This window comes from Triticum dicoccoides, chromosome 3B (genome assembly GCF_002162155.2).
Source record: "Triticum dicoccoides isolate Atlit2015 ecotype Zavitan chromosome 3B, WEW_v2.0, whole genome shotgun sequence".
NCBI lineage: Eukaryota > Viridiplantae > Streptophyta > Magnoliopsida > Poales > Poaceae > Triticum > Triticum dicoccoides.
In genome coordinates, this window is record NC_041385.1 from 598,175,850 (window position 1) to 598,182,135 (window position 6,286).

Consider the following 6,286-nt stretch of genomic DNA (forward strand, 5'->3'; position numbering starts at 1 on the left):
CAGGATTGTTGTTAGTTGGAGGCACCCGTTGTTTCGGGCAAGCCATGGATTGATGATTGTTGGTGGTGGGGGAGTATAAACATTACCATTCTGTTTGGGAACCACCTATAATGTGTGTAGCATGGAAGATATCGAGATCTCTTGGTTGTTATGTTGACAATGAAAGTATGCCACCCAAAATATTATTTATCTCTATTTCAAAAGTCGAGTTCTGCCACCTCTAAAAATCCCTGCTTCCCTCTGCGAAGGGCCTATCCATTTTACTTTTATGTTGAGTCATCATCCTTTTATTAAAAAGCACCAGTGGGAGAGCACCGCTGTCATTTGCATCAATTACTATTAATTTATATTGAGTATGACTGGATCTCTTTTACCATGAATTACAATGTTTAGTCAGTCCTTGATCTTCATAGGTGCTCTGCATTTATGTATTGCAGTCTCAGAAAGGGCTAGCGAGATACCATCTTGTTATATCATATTATGATTGTTTTGAGAAAGTGTTGTCATCCAAGATTTATTATTACTGCTCGCTAGTTGATTATGCCATTGATATTAGTAAGCATGAGACCTAAGTGTTATTGTGAATATGGTTAGTTCATAATCTTTGCTGAAAACTTGAAAGCTGGCTTTACATATTTACAACAACAAGAACAAATAGAGTTTGTAAAAGTTTTTCTTTATCACTTTCAGTTTGTCAACTGAATTGCTTGAGGACAAGCAAAGGTTTAAACTTGGGGGAGTTGATACGTCTCCATCGTATCTACTTTTCCAAACACTTTTGCCCTTGTTTTGTACTCTAACTTGCATGATTTGAATGGAACTAACACGAACTGACGTTGTTTTCAGCAGAATTGCCATGGTGTTATTTTTGTGCAGAAATAAAAGTTCCCAGAATGACTTGAAACTCCACGAAGATTATTTTTGGAATTAATAAAAAATACTGGCGAAAGAATCAAGGCCAAGGGGCCCACACCCTATCCACAAGGGTGGGGGCGCGCCCTACCCCCTCTGGGCATGCCTCCCTGCCTCGTGCCCCCCTGGTGCTCCACCGATCTCAACTCCAACTCTATATATTAACGTTCGGGGAGAAAAAAATCAGAGAGAAGGATTCATCATGTTTTACGATACGGAGCCGCCACCAAGCCCTAATCTCTCTCGGGAGGGCTGATCTGGAGTCCGTTCGGGGCTCTGGAGAGGGGAATTCGTCGCCGTCGTCATCATCAACCATCCTCCATCACCAATTTCATGATGCTCACCGTCGTGCGTGAGTAATTCCATCATAGGCTTGCTGGACGGTGATGGGTTGGATGCGATTTACCATGTAATCGAGTTAGCTTTGTTAGGGTTTGATCCCTAGTATCCATTATGTTCTGAGATTGATGTTGCTGTGACTTTACTATGCTTAATGCTTGTCACTAGGGCCCGAGTGCCATGATTTCAGATCTGAACCTATTATGTTTTCATGAATATATGTGAGTTCTTGATCCTATCTTGCAAGTCAATAGTCACCTACTATGTGTTATGATCCGGCAACCCTGAAGTGACAATAATCGGGACCACTCCCGGTTATGATCGTAGTTTGAGGAGTTCATGTATTCACTAAGTGTTAATGCTTTAGTCCGGTACTCTATTAAAAGGAGGCCTTAATATCCCTTAGTTTCCATTAGGACCCCGCTGCCACGAGAGGGTAGGACAAAAGATGTCATGCAAGTTCTTTTCCATAAGCACGTATGACTATATTCGGAATACATGCCTACAGTACATTGATGAATTGGAGCTAGTTCTGTGTCACCCTATGTTATAACTATTACATGAGGAATCGCATCCGATATAATTATCCATCACTGATCCAATGCCTACGAGCTTTTCACATATTGATCTTTGCTTAGTTACTTTACCGTTGCCACTGTTACAATTACTACAAACTGCTACTATTACTTTTGCCACTGTTATCGTTACTTCCATACTATTTTGCTACTAAATACTTTGCTGCAGATATTAAGTTATCCATGTGTGGTTGAATTAACAACTCAACTGCTAATACTTGAGAATATTCTTTGGCTCCCCTTGTGTCGAATCAATAAATTTGGGTTGAATACTCTACCCTCGAAAACTGTTGCGATCCCCTATACTTGTGGGTTATCACAGGGCAGGAGGGAGGCCGAGGCCTGTCGGATCCCACAAGCCGGCCCAGCGGCCGATGGCGGCGACGGCGCGCCTGAAGAGGCGGCCGAAGCGCCTCTCCGCGCGGCTGCTAGATCCCGCGTCCATCTCTGGCTGCGGCGGAGTGGTTGCGCCGATGCCCTCCATCCCGACACCGTGACAGACAACGCCGGAGGCGCCAAGATGAAGGCGGGCGCCTCCTCCATGTCTACGACAGTGCGCATAGGCACGGGGATGTAGCCGAGCGGGCCAACAGCGCCGGTATCGGGCCGCACAAGCCACTCGGTCAGCGGAGGAGGGGGTGGAGGCGGGGATCCAGGGGGCGGGGCGGGCGCGGCGTCGGCGCTCGGGCCGGCTGCGAGCCATGGGTCAACCCCCTGGTCACGAGGGGGACGTGGTGAGCACCGTGTTCAGTGCGTCCGGCGGCACTATGGCCGCGTCCAGCGGCGCGGAGGCCGCCAGGGGCACCACGTCCAGCGACGCTGCGGGCGAACCGGCGGATGGCTTGCATCCGATGACGGTGACGGCGAAGGCTACCAACTCCATGACGGCGACGAGCAATGAGGCGGCGACAAGGTGCTCCTTCCCTTCTTTCCTTCTCTGTTGTTCTTGCTCTCGCCAGCTGTTCTACGTGCTGATAATGTGTTTCGAATCAAAGTGATTGATTGATCTCATCGATGGTTACAGGATGCCATTTATATGGTCTGGAGGGATACAACAGTTTGGACAAGACGCCGGTTCCAGACCAGATGCGTCCGTGCAAGAGGCAACCGCACGGCGGTTGGGCAAGGGGAGATTTCCCCACGATTATAGGATCGCACGAGGCGATCAAGGAGGCGACCAGGTTTCCCTTGCGCGCCGCCGGTGACGCCGCCGGTTCCCTCTCTCTCCGTCGGCCGCTCCGGCTGCGGGAGGGAGGGGGGGAACCTCGGGTCTGTTCGCTAGGTGGGTGTGTGGTAGGTTTAGGGTTGAGGGAGACGCTGCCAAGGCCGTTGCGGTGGTGTCACGTCGGAATAAGTTTCTCCAGGTTCCGTTCGCGGTCAGGCGAGGCTTTTGCCTGCGTCTAGGAGCTAGCGGGGGTTGGGATCCCCGGATCTTGTCAAGGTCGCGGGCTATGGTGGCTGGAGGTTCATCGGCACTGGCTATTTGGGTCCTCGGATGGGCGATGGATGCAGCGAGGCGAAAAACTTTCTTCTTCCTTGTTGGTATGATTTGCTGCTGGTGTTCTTCTTCTTCCTCTGCGCTGATGCTGGCGGGAGATCCTGCTTTGCCTGGGTGGATGGCCCGGCCGCGGTGCTGGACCGGTCAGATGACTCGAGTTCTCTTCCTTTCGGAAGGGACACTTTTCGCGGTACTCAAAGCCAAAGATGGCAACGGATGTTGCAGGTGTGTTGGATTGATGTCCATGCCCTCTCAGCGCTGGTGTCAAGAAAGGAGGAAGCAGTGTGGCGGCAATTGTACCATGGTCGAAGATGATGACCTGTTTGCGACTGGTTGTAGATCCTTCTGCTGCAGGGGTCTCCTATCAAGATTCAGGGATGATGACACTGGGCTCCGGAGATCTTCTTGTGTTATGGTTGTCTTAGGGTACTCTAGGTGTTCATGTTCCTTTGTGTTTGAGTTTCAGTGTGCTTGTAAGGATCAACTACTTTGTACTGATTCGTGATATGAATGAAAAATTCTCTAAAAAAAACAACTTTAACCATCGGATCACGGACAGGTCGACAGATTCCTCAATCAAAAAGAAAAAGAAAAACACGGACAGATCCACCGTCGGTTCTCGGCGTTGCGACTGGAGACTGGGCCTGTCTGCTGGGCCTTTGACGCATACGCTGCTGTAACTACTACTTGTGCTGGCCCGTTCACCTCAAAAAATAAAAACTTGTGCTGGCCCGTAAGGCCTCGCCCCTTCGCCGTCAGGCACGGCGGGGGCCGCCTCGCCCCATCGCCGCCCACTTCCACTCCACAGCAGGGCACAGCCCCACGGCCATCGATCTGGCAACAGCTTTGCTCTGCTGCAGCTATGTGCTGCCCCAATCTCTAGTACAGCTCGGGTTTCGAGGCGGAGGCGGAGGGTGAGCAGGCGCTGCAGCTCGCCGACAAATCGAGGAACTGCCCGTGGCGCGGCCGGCCGGCGGTCGGGCAGCGAGATTTAGGTATGCCATGCGATTGCATTTCTGCCTTTTTCATAGCGTAGGTTCCAACTCGCGTACCATGGACATGCTTAGATTTGGTAGAAGAAACAAGTACTGCAATTTGAATCCACAGCCTTGCAATAGAGATTGGGGAATAAAAGGCGGAATTCTTAGGCGGTAGTAATGTGTAAGCAACTTGTCTTAGGGTTTGTGTGGACTTAATGTACGAGCACCAATAATGAACCACCGAGTTCTCAAATGGAAGGGGACGCGTCACGCGTCATGCTTGAAAAAACTCGTGCAGGTAGTAAGAGCATCTCCAGTCGCGCCCTCAACACGGCGATTATTTTGCGCCGGCGCTGAAAAAACGGTCCAGTCGCGCCCCCAGGAACACGTTTTTCGCCGGTTTGGGCCGAAATCAGCGCCGTCGGACCCAGGTCGAACCTGGCGCGGTGGGGGCGCCTGGGGGTGCCGGGGCGAGTGGTCTTGGCGCGAAAGAGCCGCGGGCCCGCCGAGTCAGTGAGACGGCCGCTTCGTCGCCCTCATCGCCTCAGTTCCTACGGGAATCAATGCCAAGGCTGACGCACTGCCGCCGCCGGTCAGCCTTGCCATTGATTCCTCATCACGGGCGACGCGTCACGGGGCGGCGCGGCGACGCCTCCCCTCCCACCATGCGTACACACGGGCGCGGCTATATAAACCGGTGGCCTCCCTCGCCTTTGGCCACACCAGCCCTAGTCCATCGACCGCCGCCGAGCTCTCCCTCTCCCGTGCGCAGCCGCCGACACTTCTTCCCACCCTCTCCCTCACTCCCAAGCCCGATGGCCGCGCGTTTCCCCGGCGACGCGGCGGCGGCCAACGGCTTCGGCCGCCGCTCGCTTCACGAGTGGGAGGCGTGGCTCCTGTTCGAGGCGAACATCCCGGCGCCATCGGACATGCGCGCCGGGCCGACGGGGTGGAGACTCAGCAACGCGGGAGTGCCCATTCCCCCGGTGCCCGACGTCGAGGCGCGCCCCGCCTACTTCGTCGCCGAGATCGACCGCGTGCGAGACTCCCTCACAGAGGAGCAGCTCGCCCTCCCCTAGTACACCGCCGACAACCACGCGGCATGGGCGGCGTACTTCCAGCGCCGCCAGGAGCAGAGGCTGGTGTCCACCAACGGGGCGCCGGTGGTGGGCGGCGTCAAGAACAACGAGGGGCGCCGCGTGTGGTGGGGCGCCCCCGGCCGCATGCTCGACGGCGTGCTGTCGTACCTCGAGGGCGGCAACGAACCGTCGTTGGCATACCCTGCCACGACGAACCGGCGCGGCGGGCAATGGATGCCCAGGAGGTTTGGTTCCTCCTCGACTTCCTCCTCGCACTCCTCCTCCCGTTCTTCTTCCCACTCCTCCGGCTCGCCGGCGTTGCTCGGCGTCAAGTCCGAGCCCGCAGCGGAGACGCTGCTCGGCCGGCGCACTCGCAGCGCCGGCATCGTCATAAACGAGGGCGGCCGGCACGCCTCCTCGTCGGCTCCTCCGCGCTTCATCAAACCAAAGACGGAGCCGGGGCTCCCCGCCGTGAAGACGGAGCATGGCGACGTGGAGCTCGACGAGGAGGCGGCCCTGAAATGGGCGCGCGACGACTATCTCAAGATGGAGATGGAGCGCCAGCGCGCCGCCCTGCAGCGCTACGAACAGTGCCGCCGGGGCCGCGACGAAGGAGGCGTCGTCGTCCTCGACGACAGCGACGATGACGACGCGCCGCCACCGCCATCGGTCCGCCATGGCGACGCCGGGCAGGAGTCCAGCAGGGGCGGCCGCGTCAAGGAGGAGAAGGCCGCCGCCGACGACGACGGCGAGGATGGCGGCGACTACGCCACGTTCAGCAACTTCTTCGCCCCTTAGTTTCGGCCTTTCTTTTAGATAAATTTGCTATGTAAATTGTCGAACATGTAATATATGCCAAGTTTGCCGAATTTTAGCCGAACTTTGCCGAATGTTTTTTTTAAC